The sequence below is a fragment of the Silene latifolia genome, chromosome Y, assembly GCF_048544455.1.
Source record: "Silene latifolia isolate original U9 population chromosome Y, ASM4854445v1, whole genome shotgun sequence".
Classification (NCBI taxonomy): Eukaryota; Viridiplantae; Streptophyta; class Magnoliopsida; order Caryophyllales; family Caryophyllaceae; genus Silene; species Silene latifolia.
This window is the reverse complement of record NC_133538.1, coordinates 92,940,948-92,965,956: the sequence shown is the minus strand read 5'-3', so window position 1 is coordinate 92,965,956 and position 25,009 is coordinate 92,940,948. Positions and strand designations below refer to the sequence as shown.

Sequence of the window (25,009 nt, the reverse complement as noted above, 5' to 3'; positions counted from 1 at the left end):
ATTACTTTCATCCAACTTCGACATGTTATCACATACCATATGAACAATTATATCATTCAAGAAGCCTATCAACTATCAACTGGCTACAACACACATGTAAATTATGGCTTTAAAACTCATCATGTTCAAAGACGCAGCGCTCATACAATTAAATGCATTTCACATGAAACAATCCTCTACTCCTATCACATATACCTGACTCAAGTAAACATTTCCATTCCATCATTTAAAATATTGCACATATTATCATACGCCAATGAAAGGTTATGTCAGGCAAGAAATCTATCAACTTGTATCAACACATACAAAACCACGTCATACGATAACTTGCCAACTTAACATTGCACATATAAAATCACACAACATATCACACAGCGTTCTCCCATACACATAATTACCCACATAGTGACCAACCGAGATAATATGATCTAGTTTTGAGATGACGGATCCTACTCACTCAAAACCGACCTCTTATTGTACTTATGTCGGGTTCATTTTATTAGACACAACTATGTTCATTTTGGTTCATTCGTTTAGGTTCCAAAATCGTCGCTCTGATACCACTTTGTAACACCCCCTTCTTACCCAGCCAAGGTAATTAGGAAATATTACCGTTTCGGTTTCCCGAGGCAGTGAACTCGGAATTACAATTAAGAAACTCTTTAAATAAATAACAAGTTTAGTGATTACATAAACGTAAACAAATGAATAAATGAAATATAACTCGTCTATGACTATATCATCCACCTAGTGGCTATGTACTAGACTCCAAAGTCTGTAGCGCGGCCTGAATCCCGATCATGTCAACAAGCAACACTTGTACTCAACCTGATCCCCATATGATCGGAAATATCATATGGATCGACATAGGCCAACCCACAAATATGTGACAATTACATAGACGCAAAACATGTCAGTTTTAATAACTAAAGTGAGAGACGACACAAAGTTTGTGAGTGTGCAACATGACTATGATATGAATAAGACTGTAATACTACGGTTTTCTATGTCTATGGGTACTCTATTGAGTGGGGCTTACTCTGTCGAGTAAGTATATTTTTACGCAAAATAGTAGCTGACCAGATGGGTACTCGATCGAGTAAGTGTGACACTCGATCGAGTAAGGGGCACTCGATCAAGTAAGTCACTTACTCGATCGAGTAAGTGTGTATTACGGATGTTTCAGCCGGGTTTTGTTAATAACGCGAGATTAAAATAAAAGGCTTCCGTCATTATTCTTAATCACTTTTGCTTTCTAAAACCTTTCAAGATAAAAGAAAAGGAGTTACATAGTTCGCATTCATCACGTTATTAGCAAATCCCAAGGCTAGGATCGTCGGATTGTCTTACTCTTTACATCGTTGAGTTCATCGCGTCATGGGTAAGATGCTTGTATAATTTTTATAATGATTTTTTAAGTTTGTTTAAAACCCTAATTGGGTACATTTGAGGGTTTTGGGAGGATTGTATTGATTAGGTGATAATTGTATGCATATGTGTTATAGGAGGAGGATTCATTAAGAACGTTATTGATTAGCTGCTGTGACGGTCGTGTAATTGCTATTCTAGGTAGGATTTCCCTACTCAATATTGTTTACATGGCATTGGTGATAATTGATTGTTGTTGTTAATGTATATCATATCTGTTACACCCCCTCATACCAAGGTACCTTACCAAGGACTACCCTAACATGAAAGGCTGTTACCATCTCGGTTGCCCGAGGTTAGTATATATCAAAAGCAACAGTCCAAACACATTTATTAAAGTATGATAAAGTAAAGTTTACGTAGTCTCAAAATCCGACATAAACAACTATCCAAAAACCAACAATTATGATATAACAACTACAACTCTTCACAGCGATAACTAAGTTTGCGTGGTGACTCCCCATAACTGCCCCAAAGCTCATCAACTGCATCACCTGTCACAATCTTCTCACCATCCTCGAATGGATCACCACAGATTTTACAAAACACAACGGGATCAGTTACTGAATAATTAAAGTAAGACAAGCGTATAAAGCAACCAGCTGATCATCCTCCAACTCCGGTCTCCCGATCTCACACAGTAACCGACTACACACCGAAGTGTGTAGCCCTGCCAGATTACCCATCGCAATAGGTAATCCTTGCCGCCAGTGGGGGACCGCAGCCAATCCCCACCTAAATCCCGCTCGTCAACGAGCGATAACCCTGTCCCTTAATATGTACATCCCCTCCAGTGGCGGGTTCCACGGAGGGCGAACTAGCGTGTGAAGCCACTCCCACATGTGACTCCACTACAATCATCAGAACACCATCACAACCACCACACCACCACCGCACCAACACTCCAACGATGATCAGCAGACAACAATCATACACAGTACAACAAAACATCTCAAATCAATTAAACAGGAATTGAGTAGGGAAACCCTACCTTAGCACAACTGCAAGGAATACAAGCAAGCGATCTAGAACGGCTCCTCTACGAAGTCTCCGCCTAATCAACAATCACATAACACAATCAATATATGCAAAACCCCATTTTCCCCAATTCATAATCAAAGACAAACCCTAAAATATGAACCATTGAATATGAAGATAAGGACTTACCGACGATGAACAAAGGAGTGAATGCAATTGCTATGATCACCCACACATAAAGAAGAGATACAGTGATGATTAGAGCATCGTAGAAGTGTTTAGGTTTTGTAAAATGTAATTAGAAACTGTTTAGCGTATTATATATTGCCCTAATCATTTCCAAATCAAACCGCGGAAATAACAGTCGACGGACCGGATACTCGGTCGAGTATAGAGTATACTCGGCCGAGTACCCTCTACTCGGTCGAGTATTCCGCATACTCGGCCGAGTGTTCCTGGGCAGTACCCAAATAGGATACACGACACACTTTACTCGACCGAGTAGGCCATACTCGGTCGAGTACCAGCCTATGAAAACCATAGTATTACAGTGTTCCCCCCTTAAAAGAACATCGTCCCCGAAGTTCACACTCTACAAAAACAAACTGCAACCAAACGACCTCCCGACACAACATACCAAACAATATACTAACACAAAACATCACAAAACACAACTAACTCGACTCAAACTACTCCAAAAACACACATGCGACCATCTCCTAACCCCTAAAAAGACAACGGTTACGTCCCCGTAACCAACCATACCTGATCAAAAAGCTTAGGAAAACGCTCTCGCATAGCCTCTTCGGGTTTCTATGTGGCCTCATCCACATTATGATTGGACCAAAGCACCTTGATTAAGACGGTCTCACCATTCCTTGTCTTGCGTACTTTGCGGTCTAGAATCTCTTTAGGAACCTCAGCATAGGACAAGGACTCATCAAGCTCGATGTTCTCAACCTCAAGCACATGTGACGGATCACTCACATACTTCTGAAGCTGTGAAACATGAAAGACATTGTGGACTCTATCCAAAGCTGGTGGTAAAGCTAACATGTAGGCTACCTCACCTACACGGTCCAAAATCTCGTAAGGACCGATAAACTTCTGGCTCAACTTACCCTTCTTTCCAAATCTCATCACTCCTCACATTGGTGACACTTTTAAAAGGACCTTGTCACCTACTGCGAACTCGATGTCTCTGTGGTGCAAGTCAGCATAACTCTTCTGGCGATCTTGAGCTGCTTTCATCTTTTGACGAATTAGCCGAACCTATTCAACCATATCTTGTATCAGCTGTGGTCCTAAAACCATTGTCTCTGAACTGTCATCCCAACAAACTGGACTTCGACACTTCCGTCCATACAAAGCCTCGAAAGGTGCCATCCCGATACTAGTATGATAACTGTTGTTGTACGAAAACTCGATCAAATCCAGTCTGTCCTCCTAACTTCCCCCAAACTCCGTGGCACATGCTCTCAACATGTCCTCCAAGGTCTTGATAGTCCTCTCAGTCTGACCATCGGTTGCCGGATGAAAAGTTGTACTCATCTTCAAGGTAGTACCCATCAAATCCCGTAGTTCTTGCGAAAACTTGGATATAAACCTCGCATCTCGATCAGACACTATATCCTTAGGTATACCATGTAACTGGACCACGTGTCTCCTGTAACCCAAGGCTAGTTATATCTTAGACCGGGTATCCTTCATAGGACCGAAATGAGCTGACTTTGTTAACCGGTCGACAATCACCCAGATCATATTGTTACCTTGCTGTGTCCTAGGTAACCCCACAATAAAGGCCATAGAGATCGAATCCCACTTCCACTCAGGTACCTCAAGGGATTGAATCTTACTTTGTAGTCTCCGCTGCTCACCCTTGACCCTCTGACAGGTCAAACATCTAACCATGAACTCAGCCACATCCCTCTTCATGTTGGGCCACCAAAAATTCTTCTTAAGGTCTTTATACAGCTTGTCATCTCCTGGGTGAACCGAATAAGGAGTGCAATGAGCCTCCATCAGGATCACTCTCCTCAAATCTGCATCATCAGGAACACACCATCTCCCATCAAAGCGAACACTCCCGTCTGTGTGGATAGAAAACCTGGAAACTGTGCCACTCTCCACCCTAGACTTCCACTCTTGAATCTTAGGATCAAGCTCTTGCTTACTCTTGATGTTCTCGTATAAATCCGGCTCGATCGTCAAATCCCAGATGGCATCCCCTTTCCTTATCATATAGATCCCCATCTTGGACATCTCATCCCTCACAACTCTCATCCCAAACAAATCTGGTCTCTTTCCTCATCAAGGAAGTCATAGGCCGTGCTATCGTAGAAAAGTCTTTCACGAACCTCATGTAGTAACCAGCAAGACCCAAGAAACTCCGGACCTCAGCAACACTCTTCGGTGATTCCCACTTGGTCACTGCCTCAATCTTGCTAGGATCCACGGACACCCCCTTCTTAAATATCACATGACCTAGAAAAGCCACCTCCTCTAACCAGAACTCACACTTAGATAGCTTGGCATAAAGTTGGTTCTCTCGCAGAGTCTGCAAAACTATCCTCAAGTGCTCCTCATGTTCCGCCTTAGTCTTAGAGTAGACTAAGATGTCATCAATGAAGATAACCATAAACTAGTCCAACAATGGACTGAAAATCCGATTCATCAAATCCATGAAAGCTGCTGGTGCATTAGTCAGACCAAAAAGCATTACCACATACTCATAGTGGCCATAACGGGATCGGAAGGCTGTCTTGGGAATATCCTCATCTGCTATCCTCAACTGGTGATAACCTAACCTCAGATCGATCTTAGAGAACACCCCTGCTCCACTCAGCTGGTCAAACAAATCATTAATCCTAGGCAAATGATACTTGTTCTTCACTGTGACGCGGTTAAGCTCCCTGTAGTCGATATATAGCCTCATGCTCCCATCTTTCTTATTTACAAACAAAACTGGAGCTCCCCATGGCGACATACTTGGCCGGATATACCCCTTGTTTAACAGCTCATGTAACTGTTTCTTCAACTCTGCTAGTTGCTTAGGTGCCATACGGTATGGTGCTTTAGATATAGGACATGTTCCCAAATTAAGTTCTACGTTGCAGTCAACATCTCTCTTTGGCAGCAACCCCGGTATCTCTTCTGGAAAGACATCACCAAACTTTCCCACCACAGGTATATCAGAAGCTGTCTGCGGCTCCACCCGGTGATCTCTCACTTGACAAAGAATCAAGGGACACTTCTTCCTAAAGCATGAATTTAAGGTCATTACCGCGATGAACTTACACTTAGGTCTCACAACAAACCCCTTATAAGACACCCTTATACCCTTAGGACCCTTTAAAGACACTTTCTTTTGCCGACAATCTATCTTGGCATCATACTTATCCAACCAATCCATCCCGACGATAACCTCAAACCCATCCATAGGAAACTCTAGCAAGTCAACCGGTAAGTCTACCCCTCCAACCGACATGGACACGCTTCTATAAAACTTAACATATGACACCGACTCCTCAGAAGGTATAAACACATCATCTTTTACAAGTTCAAACTCCCCCAAACCCATAGACAAGGCATGACTCCTAGACACAAAAGAGTGTGTTGCCTGATACGTGCAATTTATATAGTCTTTTTAGCCTTTTATTGTTCGCATTTCTATGCCTTTTTTTATCGTTATGTATTGCAAAATGCCCCGAATTCGCTACTTTGGTTTGTTTTGTCTAATTTGCAAAAATGAACCTGAAAGTAGTGAAACCGCGCCCTATTCGTCCTGTTTAGCATGCATTATAAGGAGACGGGAATATTGGAGCGAGAGTCATGCCTTAGAGTTCGTGAAGGATAGTCATTTGAAACTCTCAAAGACGAGTAGAGGCTGATTTGATAGAAAAGCACTCGATCGAGAAGAATTGATGGTCGATCGAGTGGTTTGGCTGACACAAGGATTCGATCGAGTGATTCTATCTGTTCGATCGAATTGGTGATTATTGGAGTTCCTCGATCGAGAGGTTTATCTGCTCGATCGAGTACATATGCTGGAGAAGACCACGATCAAGTGGTCTGAATCCACTCATCGAGAGGTTTACCGACTTATGCGGGTTTGCTAAGCCCGTGTTGTTTTATTTTGTTAAGTATTACGCTTCCCTATATAAGGAAGTCGTAATTAGGTCATTAGGATTATCTTTCATACTCTTAATTACTCTTTCCTTGACTGCTTAATCTCTTTACCTTTTGCTTGCTTTGTGTATTGTTCTCTATGCCGGATTCATAAAGATTGTAATCATTCTTTCCTCTTTAATCTAATCTTAATTCTTGTTTGCTTAAATTCTTGTTTTCCCTTTATTACTCTTGCCCTAGTTTTGTTTATGCCTGATCATTATCGTTTTATCATGTCTTCCATTAGCATACTTATTATTATTATTGTTGACACCATTAATAACATGAGTAGCTAATTCTTTATATGTTAGGATTAGGGAATCCATGGTAGGATTGTGACGATGTAGTGAATAGACTAGATAATTTACATGTGAGAATCTGTCCCCATAGCCATTTAACTGTAACATCAATTTAGTTGAGTGCACGCTTCTGAATTACATTAATCTGGTTAACTTTACTCCTGGATCGGAAGATTGGAATAAATAGACCTTCTATGAACAGTAGATTACCCTAATGAGGACGGAAGTTAAGTTAGTGGAAATCTAGGATAGAAAGTGGACCGGAAGGACCTTTCCCTTATCCATCTCACAGTAGATTGTCTAGGCTATTTGCAATTGAGTCGATAGACTACCATGATGAACCGATGTCCTGGCATACCCTCTCTTATTTGATCACTCTTATCGTATTTTCCCATTTTTATTGCTCTTGCCTTATTTCTCGTTCCCTTAATTCTTCTATAGTTTATAAATCAAATTAAAACCCCCCATATTGTGACTTAAATAGACGGACCTTAGACAGACATCTTGCCTCCATGTGGAGAATCGACCCTACTTATCGCTATCTTCTGTTAGTATATTTAGGTTTATTTTTAGTACACAAACGACAGTATCAAATTTTGGCGCCGTTGCCGGGGAGGCAATAGCCCTATCTACCTTTTTGTTTCGTTTATTTTTATCCGTCTCAGGGAATTTTCATTCCTTGAGACAGTTCTCACTTATTTCTTTCAGTGTTGTGTATGCCTAGGTCAAACAGGTCAGAATTAGTCTCAGCTGATCCTGACCCAGAGAGATCTTTTCAGCATAGACTACGTATGCAATGAAAGATTCGAAAGGAAGACTTGAGTACTTTCGAACCCAAGCTACAACACTTTCTTTTGCAGAAGACTCGTCTTGTGAAGAAGACAATTCTATTTCTGCTATCAAGCCAGTAAAGATGCCTAACATTGCGAGTCACTCAGAGCCCACAGCTGTCTCGATTCCTAAGGGTTTCAAGCTCGCGACAGAGGATGGTAACACTTTCGATATCCGTCCGTCCTATATAAATTTGGTCGAAAGAAATCTTTATCGAGGTGTGGCGGGTGAAGATCCGCGAAAACATATGGAGGTTTTTACTGACTACCGCTCTACCATTCCCGCCACTAAGGGAGTGAACCACGACAAGATAAAGGAAGTCCTTTTTCCTTTTTCATTGACTGACAGAGCCAGGGAGTGGCTCACTGATCTTGATCACACTGCAGCTGGTATTATTTACTGGGAAACTCTTGCTCTTGCCTTCTATAAAAGGTACTTTCCTCCCTAACGTACTAATTAGCTGAGAGGAAAGATTACGAGTTTCAAACAGGCACCTGATGAGAATTTTTATGAGGCTTGGTGTCGGTTCAAGAAGCTAGTGAGGTCTCTTCCTCACCATGGATTTGATCAGTGGTTTTTGTGTAATCAATTCTATAATGGGTTGTATGATGACCACCGCACTATACTTGCTGCCTCATCTAATGGGAGATTCCAAAAGAACATTAATGATGATAAGGGATGGAGCATTATTGAGGAGATGGCGACCCATTGTGCTGAGTATGGGAACCCGAGGGATGGTATTCGGACAGTACATTCGGTCGACAATGCAGTTGTGGCTCGGCTGGAAGCCATGAATGCTCGTTTTGACAGGTTGGAGTTGCAGCAAGCTGGTGATCAACAGGCGGTTCATCTGTTGACTAGACAGGAAACTGTCACTTGTGAGAGATATGGGAGCAATGACGGTCACACTGTTGTTGACTGTCTAACAGAAAAGGAACAAGTCATTGCCTTTCAGCAATATAAGCAAGAAGGAGGTTCCTATTACAATAACCAAGGGGCAGTCCATCCCAATTTGAGGTGGACCAGTCAAAATGTTCTTAATCCTACTCATCCACCGCAGCAGAAAAAACCCTATGTCCCTCCTCATAAAGCTCAACAAGGCTTTATAAAGCCTCCATCTTTTCCACCGCCGCATCAAGGAGCTTCCTCAAGTGGAGTTAGTGAATTGGGTGAGTTAAAGTCGGATGATTCAATCATTGACTAAGCAGCTGGAAATGAGTGGCCAACAAAAATAAGCATCTATTAAGTCACTTGAAACTTGGTCGTGATCCCTCAAGGGGTTTAGTTTTCAGTACTTGTCTTTAGGAGCACCTAGACCAAAACTCAATTTATAACTTCACCAACAACTCTACAATTAGTAAAGAGGCAAGTAAAGGTCGGATCCCAAGGGACGGGAATTGAGATGAGATTTCTATTGCAACTAGTGGTGTCTAAGGGTGTCACAATTGGGGTTTAAAGTAGAAGATCACTAAACTAAATAGCAATGAAAGTAAACAAGCAAGATGAATTAAAAAGCGGTGTAAACAATTGATAAAAAGCACTAGGGTGTCATGGGGTCATAGGGGATTCATGGGAATTGATCATACAAACATATTCTCAAATTATAAGCAAGCAATTATTGTTGTGATGGATCGAGTTGGTTTATATCTTACAATCCTAGGAAAGTTTGGGTCCCGGAGCCGAATCGATTAGATTGTACAACACCTACAAGTCGACTTAATCTTCCCTACTCAACTATATGCATGGTTTAATGAGACTCGAGTTGGTTTATGTCTTACAAGTCTCATTGAAAAGATAGGTGATGGGTAAAAAAAGCAAGGATTCATAGGCTCGCATTTCATCAAACATAACATGTGCATAAGTTGAGATCACAACAAGCAAGCAAATAAACTATGAAAGCATATTAATTTAAGCATGAATCATTTCCCATGTTGGTTTCCCCTAATTACCCATTAACCCTAGCTAAGGAAACTACTCACTCATTATCATATTGAACATGCTAGCAAGGTTGTCAATCATACCAACAAGGTGAAACATGATGAATAAATGAAAGTGATTAACAATAATTAAAAAGAGATTAAGTGAATTATACCTACTAGTGATTCCAATAATAAAGAAAAGAATAAAAGAAGTACTTGATGCTTGATTGGAAGGTTGTCAATCTCCCAATAATAACCCAAATAATCTTCAATTACCCAAAATAAAGGATGAACAAGAGAGAGATTAAGGAAATAAAACTTGTATTAAAACTTGATGAAATGTTGATTACAAGATTAAAGAGAGATTTGATTGATATTAACTACACTAAAGATTGCTAAGAAGAACATGCTCTTCTAATTAGACTAATGGGGTATTTATAGTGGGGATTAGGTACATAAATTAGGGTTTACTAAGGGCTTAAATGACGATTAAGTCCTTGAGGAATCGCCGGTCTCTAGGGATACTCCGGTCTCTTTTTCGCCGGTCCCTGAAAAAGATGTGCATCCTTCCTTGAAGCTTGTAGAAGACGAAAGTACTGTCTGGGAATCCGGGCGTCTTTGGCACGGGACGGGCGGATTTGGGCGTTCCTGGACGGGCGTCCAGAGGGGAAGACGGGCGTCTTGTGGATCTTTTGCCCGGGCGTCTTATGGAGGAAGACGCTCGGATTGTGGGTGAGGGACGGGCGTCTTCAGGGCAATCCGCACGGATTGTCAGACAGTTTCATTCCTTCTTCTTTTCTTCCTTTTTCTTCATAAAATCCTTGAGGATTTCTTCAGGGATTCAAGGATCTTTTCTCATCATTGCCCATCTACTATAGTATGTACAAAGGCCTTCTAATCTTGTCTCTCCTTGATGCTTGGTCATTGAATTCAATCAATTTAGCCTCATTTTGCCATAAAAATGCAAGGTTTGCACTCCTTTCCTACCAAGGACACAAAATCTCAAAGAATATGCAAAACAAAGAACTAAAGACAAATGCGAGAGAATGAAGAGAGAGAAAAGCTCTAAAATATAGACCTAGGTTTCAGCATGGCCGTCATGAAGTTCACACCAAATCGGTTTTCGCCATTAGCGTCAGCTGCAAAAAACTCACAAAATAATCCTAAAACTATCCTAATAAATCCTAATCAGGCTTCTTCTTCAACCAGCAGTAGTAAAGGTGGAACCTTTCGGGGTCCTGTTACAGAGGATGCTCGTAAAACAAATCTCTTAGGGAGATGAATGGTATCCCTGTATTTGACTTGAGTGCTGAGGCTGAGGAACTTGAAGATGAAGGATGGACGCTGCGAAAAGGAGGAAAGAGCATCCCAGTGTTGTCTACCATAGAGGAAGAGGAGGATCTTACTGGTCTGCTTCAGTTCACACCTGAGGATGTCCAAACTGAGGTAGAATTCTGGAATAACGATGTTGTTTGCTTTATTATGGGGGCAAACCCTCCGTGGGAGATTATTGAAGGCTATGTTTATCGTGTATGAGAGGAGTTTGGTATTGATAGAGTGTCTTTTCTGGATAATGGGATGTTTATTGTTCAGTTTCAGAAGTCTGCAGGTAGGGATGTGTTATTGAAGGCTGGCTATTATCTCTTTGATAACAAGCCAGTCATTATCAAACCCTGGTCTGTGGATATGGAGTTAGTTAAAGAAAAGATAGATGTTGTTCCTGTGTGGGTCAAGTTGTCTGGCATTCCTCTGAAATTTTGGGGGAAGTGTTTGCCATCTATAGCAGGTCTAGTTGGAAAGTTTGTCCAAACTGATAGGGATACGTTTGATCAGGTTCGTCTGTCTTATGCTCGTGTTCTGGTCGAATTGAAAATGGATCAATCTTTGCCTGACAAAGTGAAATTTGTGGATGAGAATGGGTCTGTGGTGAGTGTTTCAGTGGATTATGAATGGAGACCTGTCTCTTATACTAGTTGCAAAGGGTTGGGTCATGATGCTGAGCACTGCAGAAAACCAGGAAAATTTGAGGGGAAGAGGAAGACACAAGATTCTAAACATCAACAGAAGAAAGTGTGGAGACCTAACCAGCAGGCTCCACCTGCTACCAGGGAGACTGTAATTTCACCAATTATAGTCACACCTGCTGTGTTTCTTCCTTTGTCACAGGTTAGGGCAACGCCTGTTAAAGCTACCCCAACAAAGATTATTATGAGAATGACTAGGCAGGAGGGTATTGAAGGAGTTAGATTATCAAGCAAATTTAGCCCTATACCTTCAAGGATGCTTTGATATAATCTACTACGCCTGGTGGAAGTGTAATTGAAAGTGGTAAGGACCCCCCAACTGTTGCTCATGCATAGTTTAGGATTTTGGAATGTCCGGGGTCTCAATGACCTGAATAAACAGAAGGTAGTAAAGTGGTTTATGCATAATCATGGAGTGGGATTGTTTGGTTTATTGGAAACTAAACTTAAGCCAAGTACTTTACTTAAGAAAGATACCTCTATATGTGAAGGATGGAGTGTTTCCACTAATTGTAGTAAGCATGGTGGGGGGGGGGGGGGGAGAATTTGGGTGTTCTGGAAGCCTCAATGGTTTGATATTACCTTTTTATCTTATGGCCCTCAACACATTCATATGTTTGTTCAGTCTAGAGTTGATCAGAAGAAATTTTATTTAACAATGATATATGCATTCAATGATTTATATGATAGAAATGCTCTTTGGGATTTTTTGAAGGAGACTGCTAATTTTTGTACTGATCCCTGCTTATGGTGGGAGATTTCAATGCTGTTTTGTCTCCTATTGAACGGCTGGGGGGGAATACAACTGAAGCAGAGATGAAGTTTTTTCAGGAGTGTGTCTCATTGTGTGGCATGGAGGATATACAAGCTACAGGTGCCCTGTATACGTGGTCTAACAAGCAGGCTCCTGTAGATAGGGTATATAGCAGGCTTGATAGGGCCATGGGCAACCAGGAATGGATGGAGTTATATGGGGATTATGTGGCCCATTTCCATCCCGAGGGCATGTTTGATAACTGTCCATGTACTGTAGTGGATAGGAATATTGAAATTGGTGGGAGGAGAAGTTTTAAGTACTTTAATATGTGGGGTAAAGCTGAAACTTTTATTAGTGAAGTAGCTACTATTTGGGGTAGGTCTTACAGTGGGACTAAAATGTTTTGCCTCATTAAGAAATTGAAAGCTTTAAAACCAGTGCTCAAGAGTTTGAACAGGTCCTGTTTCTCTGATATTGAGAATAGTACCAGTATAGCAAGTACTTTGTTGGAAAACCTTCAGAAACAGCTTGTGGATGAGCCTGGATATTTAGAGATTATTCAACAGGAAATGGAGCTGGCCACTGAATTAAAGGAACTTATCTCAGCTAGGGATAGCTTCTTGATTCAGAAAGCTAAAATTCAGTGGTCCATAGAAGGTGACCTGAATACTTCTTATTTCCATCAAGCTATCAGAAAGAGGATAATGATGAACATAGTTTTGCATATAGAGGATATGAATGGAAAGTTATGTGTATTGGGTGATGATATCCAGGGTGCTTTCTTATCTTATTATCAGGATTTGCTGGGTACTAATACTGCTACTGCACCTGTTAGTATGTCTGTGGTTAGAAGGGGATCATGTTGTACAGATGAACACTGGAATATTTTGTATAGGCCAGTTACAGTTGAGGAAATCAAACAAGGTATTTTTAGCATTCCCAAGAGTAAATCACCAAGGCCTGATGGCTTTAATAGCCAATTTTATAGGGATGCTTAGGATATTGTGGGTGAGGAGGTCTGTGCAGCTATTGTTGATTTCTTCTCAACTGGAAAGCTTTTGAACCAGATTAATTCTACTGTGATCACAGTGATTCCTAAGGTGGATAGACCAACAAGTGTTAAGCACTTCAGACCAATTTCTTGCTGCAATGTGATTTACAAGTCAATTTCTAAGATTCTTTGTTCTAGACTTGCCTTAGTTTTGCCAGATATCATTAGTCAAAACCAAGGCGCCTTTGTTAAAGGAAGGAGTATACTTGAAAATATTCTTATCTATCAGGACCTTGTGAGACTCTATTCTAGGGGAATGGGTTCTCCTAGGTGCATGTTCAAGCTAGACTTGCAAAAAGCCTATGATACTATTGAATGGCCTTTTGTGGATCAGATGTAGGAGGCCTTAAATTTCCCTATTAGGTTTAGAACTATAGTGATGACCTGCATTACTAGTACTTCTTATTCCCTTAATCTTAATGGGGCAAGCTTTGGATATTTTAAAGGAAGAAGAGGGTTGAGACAAGGGGACCCTATGTCTCCTCTTGTTTTTTGTATTTGCATGGAATATCTCTCTAGGGTTCTGATGTATGCAACTGATAAGTGGTTTTTCAGATACCACCCACTTTGTAAGAGCCTTAAGCTGACCCACTTGCTATTTGCTGATGATTTATTGATGTTTTGCAAAGGAGAGGTTCAATCTATTATGCTGCTGCTAAGGGCTTTGGCTACTTTTTCTGCTACTTCAGGACTTTGGGTTAATGCAGCTAAGTCTAAGGTAGTGTTTAATGGTGTTACATCAGGTCTGAAGCAGGATATTACTGAGATCTCTGGTTTCACTGAAGGTAAGCTCCCTTTTAAATACTTGGGTGTTCCTATCCAGGCTGGGAGATTAACTAGGGATGACTACAATGTGCTGATTGAGAAGATTGTTTCAAGGGTCAGGAGTATTGGTGCCAGGAAATTGAGTTATGTAGGGAGGCTGGTTTTGATTAACTCAGTTTTCAATACTCTGCATAACTACTGGTGTTCTATTTTTTTATCCCCAAAGGAGTGATTAAGAGAATTGAGGCAATCTGTCGGAATTATTTATGGAATGGAGACACTGAGTACCACAGATCTCCTCTTGTGGCATGGCATGATGTGTGTTGCAGCAAAAAAGAGGGGGGATTGGGAATCAAAGAAGCTGGGGTGTGCAATGTGGCCACTGTTGGCAAGTTAGTTAATTGGATATACACAAAAGCAGACAGACTTTGGGTTTTATGGATAAACCATGTGTATATGAAAGGCCTTGATTGGGAAAATTATCACCCTCCTCAAGATTCCAACTGGAATTGGAGGAATATTTGCAAGGTTCGTGGACTTCTCTCTGGTGGTTTTCATGGTAATCAATGGGTAGCTGACCCTAAAGGCTACTCTATAAGCTCTGGGTACCAATGGTTGCTGGGTTCACACCCCTCTGTACCTTGGTACAAGGATGTATGGAATGATTGGAATGTTCCCAAACAGGCTTTCATTGCTTGGTTGATTTGCAGACAAGCTCTGAATACAAGAGTTAAATTGTCTTAGTTAGGAGTGGTTGCTACTGATAATTGTGTTCTATGTGAAGGGGGGCCTGAAACTCATTCTCATTTATTTGCTTACTGTGCCTATAGTCAGCAAATTCTTACAGGCTTAGAATTTTGGCTCCAGAAGAAGCTGCTAATTAGGACAGGTAATTGTTTAAAATTGCAGACTCAGGTGGTCACCCTTACCAGAACGATTTACTAGTATACTATTTGGATGGAAAGGAACCAATGCAGACTGGAACTCAAGCTCAGGTGCCCTGCTCAGGTTATCAGACTGATACAGCAGCAGGTCAAGGGTAGAGTCAAGCAGAAACTGAAGGAGATTGTGCAATCAAGAGACAGGCAGTGGCTAACTAGCATTGACATTAGTGTTTAGTGTAGGTGCTATGTAATGGTCTGCTTGATGCGGAATTTTGGACAATGTTGTAATGTTTTTCTGATTAATTAATATATCAAAGCTCACATTTCACCAAAAAAAAAGAACTAAAGACAATAAATGACCCAAATATGCACTAAAAAGCATGGGAACAAGGCTAATTCGGGGACTAAATATGCTCTAATTATGGTCACATCAAAACTCAAGTTGCTCAGTTGGTTGTGAGCTAATCCACGAGGAAACTGGGTCATTTCCCATCTCAATCTGAGAAAAATCCACACGAGACGATAAATTTGATTAACCTGCAAAGTGGCCGTTCTTATGAAAGACCAAACTGTCAACTTTTGAGGACATATCAGACTCGAGGAGTGCTGTTGCGGATGATGAACAGTCGTCTAATGCAGAAAATATGCCTAGCACGAAGAAAATTCTCGATCGACTGATTTATGGTCGCCGATCGAGTAGAAATGTTGAAGAAAACACTCGATCGAATGGAGTTGGTGGTCGATCGAGTAAACTAGGTATTCAAGGAACTGATCGAGAGGGTGAAACCACTCGATCGAGTGAAAATTCGGAAGAATCTATTCGATCGAGCAAAATTGTGCCTCGATCGAACAATGTGGATATAGAGGAACTCGATCGAATAGATGCTAATACTCGATCGAGTGAAAAGTCACCTGAAAGGCCTCGATCGAGAGGTAAAAAGACTCGATCAAGTGAAAAAGAGTTTGAACCCGCTGAGACATTGGAAGAAGGGAATAAAGGGCTCGAAATTCCTATCATTGTGCCCTTTCAAAGGGGATTACAGAACAACAAGGCTAATCAACAATTCGGGAAATTTGTTGAGATCCTGAAAAGCCTACATGTTAATGTTTCGTTCGCCGAGCTGCTTACCCAGGTACCCTCTTATATGAAATTCATGAAAGAAATTTTAACACGTAAGAGCTACATAAATGATCATGAGATGGTAGCTTTAACTGAAGTAGGGACTGCCTTAGTTGAAAATAAGTTACCATCTAAACAAACTGACCCGGGTAGCTTTTTAATTCCTTGCCACATAGGCACCCATTTGATTGATAACGCGCTATGCGATCTAGGTGCTAGCATGAGCGTCTTACCCTTGTCTCTCGCTAGGAGACTCGGTTTGACCAAATTTAATTGCACTAAAATGACCGACCGTAGTATATCACGACCACTAGGAGGTATAGAGGACATACCTGTCAAGATCGGGAAATTCTTTATTCCCGTAGATTTTGTAGTTTTTAACATCCCAGAGGACACTCAGACCCCTATTATTTTAGAGAGACCATTTTTATTCATTGCTCGTGAAGTGATCGATGTCGGGGGCAAGACACTTACATTTCAGGTCGGAAACGAGGAGTTGATTTTCCATCAGTCCAAATCTCGTAGGGCTCCCATGCAAGTTCAACCTTGTAATTCCCTATCCTCCACTGACTCAGATATAGACACTCCAGCTGCGAAAGTTGAATTTTGTGCTGCTATTGTAACCCCTCCGCCTTGGACTGAGAGCGAAAAGGAGGAACATTCTTCTGTTTTCCTTGCTGCAGGTACAGATGGAGTGGGTGCTGGAGTTGTCAACGGTCAAAGTGCGGTTAAAGTCAATCAGAATGGAGATGCCAATGTCAATGTTAATGGGAACGACAAAGGGAAGAAGAAAGTTCGTGCATACGTGGACGTCAACTACTCTCCTTCCACTGATTCAAATTCAAACTCATGGAGATCAAATAGGACGGTCAAAGATGTTTAAGGGACCTCCTCCAGTTAGAAGCCCTCCTGTGGGCTACTGAAGTGTTTTGGGCAATAAGCGGGGAATGCCCCGTGTAATAATTTGTAAAATTTAAATTCCCGTTGGATTTCTTTATCGCGTTTTTTTAGAACTTTTAGACTTTAGACTAATTAGCTTAGCGAATGTCGACTTTAGACTGCTTATTTTGTAATTTGGTATTGTCGGGTTATGTTTTTGCGTGTTTTTATGCAGGTTTGGGGGAGTTTATATCGCATTGGGATAAGTTACACGAGAAAACATCTCGATCGAGTACTTTTTATACTCGATCGAGAGGAATGCCCAAGGAAGTTGATCGATCGAGTAGTTTAAGGCACTCGATCGAAGTGTCAAAAAGAAGGAGTACTCGATCGAGAGACAAGTTGTTCGATCGAGCAGAATGGAAGCTAGCGTTCTCGATCGAGTGGTTTTAAATCACTCGATCAAGTGAAGTTGTCTATTATATGCAGGAAGTCCCTTTCTCTTCCTCTTATTTTCATTCTAACTACTTTTTCTCCCTTGTATGCGATATTTTGTGCGAAATTTCCCCAATTCCTCCATTAATCATTCCCTCATACCAAATCCAACACCCACATTATAATCCTTGTGCCTAAATCGACAGTTGCCCTTATTTTTCCCCTTAAAATTCGTTCTTGTTGCGTTTAATTTTGGGAATTAGGGTTTTCGGGTTTTTCGATCAAAATCCGTTTCTTGCTGCTTTTCTTTGTCGATTTTCTAGCTTATTGTTGTGGGTTCATCGTCAAGTAAGTATTCCCTTCATTCCTTTATTGTTTAATCGCTTGTTTTCGACATAATTAAAGGATTAAGGTTTAGGGTTTTGCGGGTTTAGTTCAAAAATCCGACTGATTTGGGGGTTTTTGTGTTTAATTTGTTTAATTGATTGTTTTTCCCCATTGCTTACTTGCTTAGGATGGAAAGTAGCTCCCTTCCCTCGACTAGCTCGACTATTATTCCATCCTCAACTGAGACGGTGGTTCCTACTGCCACCACCGTCACTCCGACTATTAGTACCCCCGTTTTTCCAGCTGTTACTGTTGGTACTACTTCTGCTGCTGTTGCTAGTTCCGTCTCTGTTATGGCTAGCTCTGTTTCAGCCTCTACGGTTTCTTCTAGCACTGCTGCTAGCTCTGTTTCTGCTTCGTCTAATAGCACAGCCACTGCCTCTACTTCTGGTACTGTACCCACTCCGGTGACTACCCCTGCTGCGTGGTCACCAGCTGTCACAGCCGTTTACCGGGCTGCCTTAGTACCTCGCCCCGCTACTGGACGGGCTTCTTCTTTAGGTACTAGAGGACGGGGTCACGGACGCGCCACACCCACTACTGGCCGGGTCACGATCCGTGTCGATAAGTCTCTTGACCCGCACCCCGACTACCCCGAGGTACGTTTTGTTAACGCTATACATCGTACTCGTTTCTTTGCTTTAGAGAGCTGTGATTTTGCTTCAACGAAGTTTTTGTGTCGTAAGTCGCTTGAGAGGTTAGATATTTATGAGCCCATAGTTGAGATATTGAACGGGACGGGGATGGCTAGCCTAATTACCATGAGTGACACGACCTACAGGGAGCTGACCCTCGAGTTTTTCAGCTCTTTCACCTTTTCTGCCGACGCATACGCCACTGACCCTCGTAGTTCTTATGTTTCCTTCTGGTTATTTAACCGGACCACGACTTGGACCCTAGAGGAGTTTGGCAGTAGGTTAGGCTTGTCTTCTACCGGTGACTGGGACCCTCTTAGGAAGGTCCTATGCATCTTGTGACGGACCTTGGCACAGATACCTTATGCGGAGCGCAAGCTCGCTCACATCCACCTTCCCCCGGCCCGTTACTTCTTGCGTCTCATTGGTGGGACCATTTTTTGCCGTAAAGAACAAAAAAATGTGAATAACATTGAGTTATCTATTCTCGGGGGCTATCTGAACATCGATAGCGAGGGCCCCTTTGTGCTCAACGTTGCTTATTTGACTGCTCAGTATTTTCATACTGTGGGGCAGAATATTTCGGGCACCATTGTCTACGGTGGCTTAGCCACTTTTCTTGCCCGATCTATCTTCCCCGCCTTCCCTCGTGACTTACAGCACCTAGACACTGATAGGTACCTTGACCTGGCAGCTATGTTGTCCATGACTTGGCTTGCTTCTGACCAGCAGGTTTGGAAGATATGTGGTTCCTTGTCCGAGGTCTTACCTTGCACCACCCTACCCCGTCTTGTCCCTTTGCCTACTGTTAGGTGTAGGATACCCCCACCACTACCCATGTTTCACCTCCCACTTGCTCCATCTCCTACCATGTCCGCTTCTAAGAAGCGGAAGAGACCTGAGACCGGAGAGGGATCCACACCTTCTACGGGTGGCCAGACTTCCACGGCCATTTCTACCCCTATCCCTACTCTCACTCCTACTCCTGCACCTGACCAGACACAACCGGTTTATCTGGCTAATTTTGTTCCGCCTCCACCTTTTGAGGCGTCCACGGTCCTAGACCAAGGGCGTCGTGACGGTTTGCTTCTTAAGCTTCTTACCAGGCAGGCTCGTTTGGAGCGGGACATTGCACTTGCTTTGTTCCCTCTATACGAGTATCACATGAGGAGAGGACGTCCTGTCCCTGAGGGCTGGCCACACCCATCTTTCTATCGGTACCCAGCTGAGGGTTACCCATAGCCAGCCAGCGAGGTAGACACCGCTGAGGAGGAGGAGTAGGAGAGAGTACGAGCTGAGGAGGGGAGGAGGAGGGAGCAGGAGGTGGACCCAGACTTCACGGTAGAGGACGTGGAGGACGATGGCGACGAGTAGCTACTGGTCTACTCATTTCCCCAGTTTTCTGGCTGGTTTGGGGAAGTTCGTGTTTTGTATGTACAATCTTGCTCTTTTATTTATTTTTATCTCCTTTTTATTTATTGTTTTTCATGCATTTATTGGTTTTTTTTACCCCGTTCCCATTATATATCTGCTGGTGTATGCTGGAGGACAACAAGGGCGCTGTCCGTTTTGGTTTGGGGAGGGTAAAGCATCCTTTGTGTCTGCATTTGCATTTGTTTTTGCATTCACGTTTCCTTTTTCTGCTTGCATTGTATTTATTCCTTTTAAAAATCATAAAAATAAAAAAATATTAGAAAAAATTCAAACATTCAAAAAAATATTCACGTTTCATTTTGCATATAGGTTGAGTCGGAACGGTCGATTTCCGTGATGATATTGCACTGTAATTTGTCATTTTTACTTGAGCCTTGCATTTTTATTGATAGTTATTAGCTATGTCTTGCGCATATTTACGAGTTAATGTCAAAAATTTAGTTGACTGTGTAGACTTGACCTGATAGATTGGCAACCTACTTTACAATTTCTGAGTTTTAGAGCCATATAACTGGTGACATTCATGACCAGTTCATTAGAAATTGAGAGTAGTACTCCTTGCATAACATGTTCATCACTTTTGCACATTTATGAAATTCGATTTCTTGTCAAATGCATACATTCGGGTTTGTGGTCGGTGTCATATGCAGGGAGGTGCTTGCAATTTTTCCCCTTCTTTCATTTTCACCCATTTAGCTCCACTTTAGCCAAATATAGCCTTTTTGACCCATTAGCTACACCCAAAATTTAGCCTGCCCAGTCAAGCTAGTTTAGTGTCACTTTTGTGGTATGTTTATCATGTTGCGAGTTTGGGCTGTTTTTATTGATTGGAGTTGGTAGAAAAATGAGAAGGAATTAGGAAAAAAAGACGTGAAAAAGAAAAAAAAAACGTGTGAAAAAAAAAAGAAATATAATTTGAAAAAAGTGAAATCAGACGTGAGAAGAAGAAAAAAAGAAAGAAAAAATAAATGAAAAAAATCATATTTTGAAGAATGAGACCGTATTAAAAAAGGGAAGTTTGTGACGGTCTCACTCCTCTGTTCTTATTTATATCTTTTTGAGGAGATAGTGTATTTGATTAGTGAGTTGTGTGCCAATGAAGGGTACTTGCACTTTATTTTCTAGTCAGCTGAGATTCGGATGGTCTTATTTGGTCTTGTTAGGGAACTGGCTTGACGCTTTACCTCCATATTTCCATAATCTGTTTTGCCTTTTCTCACCTGTAGCCTCACTTTCCCATATTATTTGTAAGCCCTCGGCTGTGACGGATATTGTTGGTTGGAATGTGTGCATAGTACTTGAATCGTCTGTCATTTTTGTTGCATGCATATTATGTACGTCGCAGTTTAGGTGAGTGACTGTATTCTCTTTTCACCCTTTGCTTCATGAGAGAAGAGTGAACCCGTGAGAGTCCGATTTTGTTGGTCTTGCAAGGTCGATAGGTCAGCTTTTTATGGACATCTTATAACTCGTTTGCGTATTGACTGTTGTAGCTATGACTGTTAATTTTCGTTTGCATTAAATTGGTTCAAGTAGACTAGTTATAGCTAGCTCTGAGATTTCATTCCCGTTCCATTAGTTTGCATTTAGTTTACTCGAGGACGAGTAAAGGTTCGGTTTGGGGAGATTTGATACGTGCAATTTATATAGTCTTTTTAGCCTTTTTGATGTGATCAATATTAAAGCATATTTAGTCCCCGAATTAGCCTCGTTCCTATGCTTTTTAGTGCATATTTGGGTCATTTACTATCTTTAGTCCTTTGTTTTGCATATTGTTTGAAGTTTTGTTTCCTTGGTAGGAGAGGAGTGCAAACCTTACATTTTCATGGCAAAATAGAGCAAAATGTATCAAATCTAATGACCAAGCATCTAAGAGAAGACAAGACTAGAAGGCCTTTGTACATAATGTAGTAGATGGGCAATGATGAAGAAGATCCTTGCATCCCCGACAAAATCCCGGAGGATTGTTGGAAGAAGAAAAGAAGAAAAGGAAGCTTAGCCAGGATCCGCTCGTTCTTACCATCGGGACGCCCGTCCAGCAGCTCCCCTGGACGCTCGTCCAAACCACCATGGCGCCCGTCCAGAAGCTCCCCAATCCGCCCGTCTCGATCCTTGGACGCTCGGATTGTCTTCCAGAGAGACACGTCCTCTTCTTTCTTCATTCGAGATGCGCATATTTTTAGAAGACTAGCTAAAAGGAGACGCGCATCTTTTCTTGAGAGGAGCGATTTCTCAAGGACTTAATCGTCATTTAAGCCCTTAGTAACCCTAATTTGTGCAGCTAATCCCCAGTATAAATACCCCATTAGTCTAATTAGATTATCATGTTCTTCTTATCAATCTTTAGCGTAGTTTATATTATTCTAATCTCTCTTTAATCTTGTAATCAACTTCTAATCAAGTATTAATACAAATCTCATTTCCTTAATTTCTCTTTTGTTCATCATTTATTTTGGGTAATTGAAGATTATTTGGGTTTATTGGGAGATTGACAACCTTCCATCAATCATCAAGTACTTCTATAATTCTTTTCATTATTATTTTGGAATCATCATTAGGTATAATCCTCTTAATCTCTTTTCAATTATTGTTAATCATCTTCATTTATTCATCATGTTTTGCTTTGTTAATATGATTGACAACTTTGTTAACATGTCAAACTTTATAATGAGTGAGTAGTTTCGTTAACTAGGGTTAATGGGTAATTAGGAGAAACCAACATGGGGGATGATTCATGTTTAATTTACTATGTTTTCATAATTTATTTGCTTGCTTGTTGTGATCTCAACTTATGCACATGTTATGTTTGATGAAATGTGAGCTTATGAATCCTTGCATTTTTTACCCATCACTTACCTTTTCAATGAGACTTGTAAGACATAAACCAACTCGAGTCTCATTAGACCATGCATATAGTTGAGTAGGGAGGATTAAGTCGACTTGTAGGTGTTGTACAATCTAATCGATTTGGCTCCGGGACCCAAACCTTCCTAGGATTGTAAGATATAAACCAACTCGATCCTATCACAATAATAATTGATTGCTTATAATTTGAGAATATGTTTGTATGATCAATTCCCATGAATCCCCTATGAACCCATGACACCCTAGTGCTTTTAATCAATTGTTTACATCTCATTTTAGTCATATTGCTTGTTTACTTTTATTGTTATTTAGTTTAGTGATCTTCTTATCTCAACCCAAATTGTGACACCCCTAGACACCACTACTTGCAATCAAAAATCCTACATCAATACCCGCCCCTTGGGATCCGACCTTTACTTGCCTCTTTACTAGTAGTAGAGTAGTTTGTAAAGTTATAAATATTGTTTTGGTCTAGGTGCTCCTAACGACAAGTAACCGAAATCTAAGCTCAAAGCGGACCGACCAAAAATGGCGCCGTTGCCGGGGACGGTGTTAACTTGATTTGATTTTCTTTGATTGTTATTAGTTGTGTCTTTCTTTGCCTTGGAGAAGTAAAACTCCTAAAGGTTTGTTCTAATTGTTTTCGAGTTGTTTGATATTTTGCATGTCTAGAAGATCACAAGGTAACTTGTTACCCATTGTTCACGAAATTGAAAGGACTTTGACAACCAATAGAAGACTTGCTAGAAATACTTTTAGAGGTATTGGTGAGGTTGTAGACATTCAACCAAACACTATTGAGTTCATCAACCCTTTTGCAAGAGAAGTTGATGAGAACCCAACACAAAATCAATCACACAATTAACCCACAATGCCTAAGTTTTCATCACATTCCGTACCAACCGAGGAGAACCTACCCAATGGAACTCCCACACCACAACACTTAACCGGAAATTTCATTGCAAAATCCGCATTTATCCAATTAGTCGAAAGATGCCAATTTGGGGGGATGCCTAGTGAAGACCCTCATTCCCACATGGAAACTTTTTGTGACTATTGTGATGCGATTTCACAAACCGGAGTGACTCAAGACCAAATTCGATGGGTCTTATTTCCTTTTTCTCTAATTGGCACCGCGAAACAATGGTTGAAGAGCCTTGATAAGGCTACTCTTAGAATTGACTCTTGGAAGAAGTTGGCTTTAGTTTTCTACAAAAAATTCTACCCTCCGGAAAAGACTAACATGCTAAGAGCTCAAATTACGGGTTTTAAGCAAAGGGACGAAGAATCTTTGTATGGAGCTTGGGAGCGATTCAAAGGAATTTGTCTATCATGTCCTCATCATGGACTTAGCGAGTGGTTCTTGGTACAACAATTTTGGAATGGTCTTTATGAAGACTCAAGAAACATTCTAAACATGGGATCAAATGGTATGTTCACCGAAGTTGACGATAATCAAACTTGGAACAAGATTGAGGAAATGGCGGTCCATAATTAACAATATAGTAGACCTCGCAAGGCTACTAGAGGAGGAAAGCATGAAGTAGACTCTATTACTCAATTGGGTGCTCAACTTAGTGCTCATATTGATACCATCAACTTGAAATTTGAGAAGGCTATGGCTAAGCTTGAAGAAGCCTCAAAATCACCAAAGCATCATGTTAATGCCATGGTGGCATCTTCATCAACCCCAAGTGGGATATGTAAGAATTGTGGAACTTTGGGACATGACCAAAGTGAATGTAGGGGAACAAATGAGCAAGTGAATGCTTTTCAAGCATACAAAAGTGGTACCCCTTATTCCAACTATTACAATGAAAACACCAAATTCCACCCAAATCTCTCATACAAAAGCCAAAATGTTCAAAACCCTCAACCAACATACACCCCACCTCCCATGAGAAACCAAAATCAAAGACCCTTTTACAACCAAAACCAAGGTTATCAAAATCAAATTCCATACAATCAACAAAATGACCAAGGTTTTGATGTTCAAAAAGCGGTCCTCCAAATGCAAAAGAATCAACAAGAATTTTTCACTCAAATGCAAAAAGATAGCCAAGCAAAAGACATTACCATCAACAACATCCTAGCCCACACAAAAATTTTGGAAACTCAAATGACCCAACTAGCATCTTCAAACTCTCAAAG

The 25,009-nt window shown here is 41.2% G+C and overlaps 1 non-coding gene across 1 annotated transcript; it reads right to left on the bottom strand.

The window, feature by feature from the left end:
• Positions 1-24,101: 24,101 nt before the first annotated feature.
• On the bottom strand, positions 24,102-24,208 carry LOC141635000 (small nucleolar RNA R71). The gene has a single exon (XR_012539712.1). It is a non-coding gene; the product is annotated as a small nucleolar RNA R71 (small nucleolar RNA).
• Between the last annotated feature and the right edge of the window lie 801 nt (positions 24,209-25,009).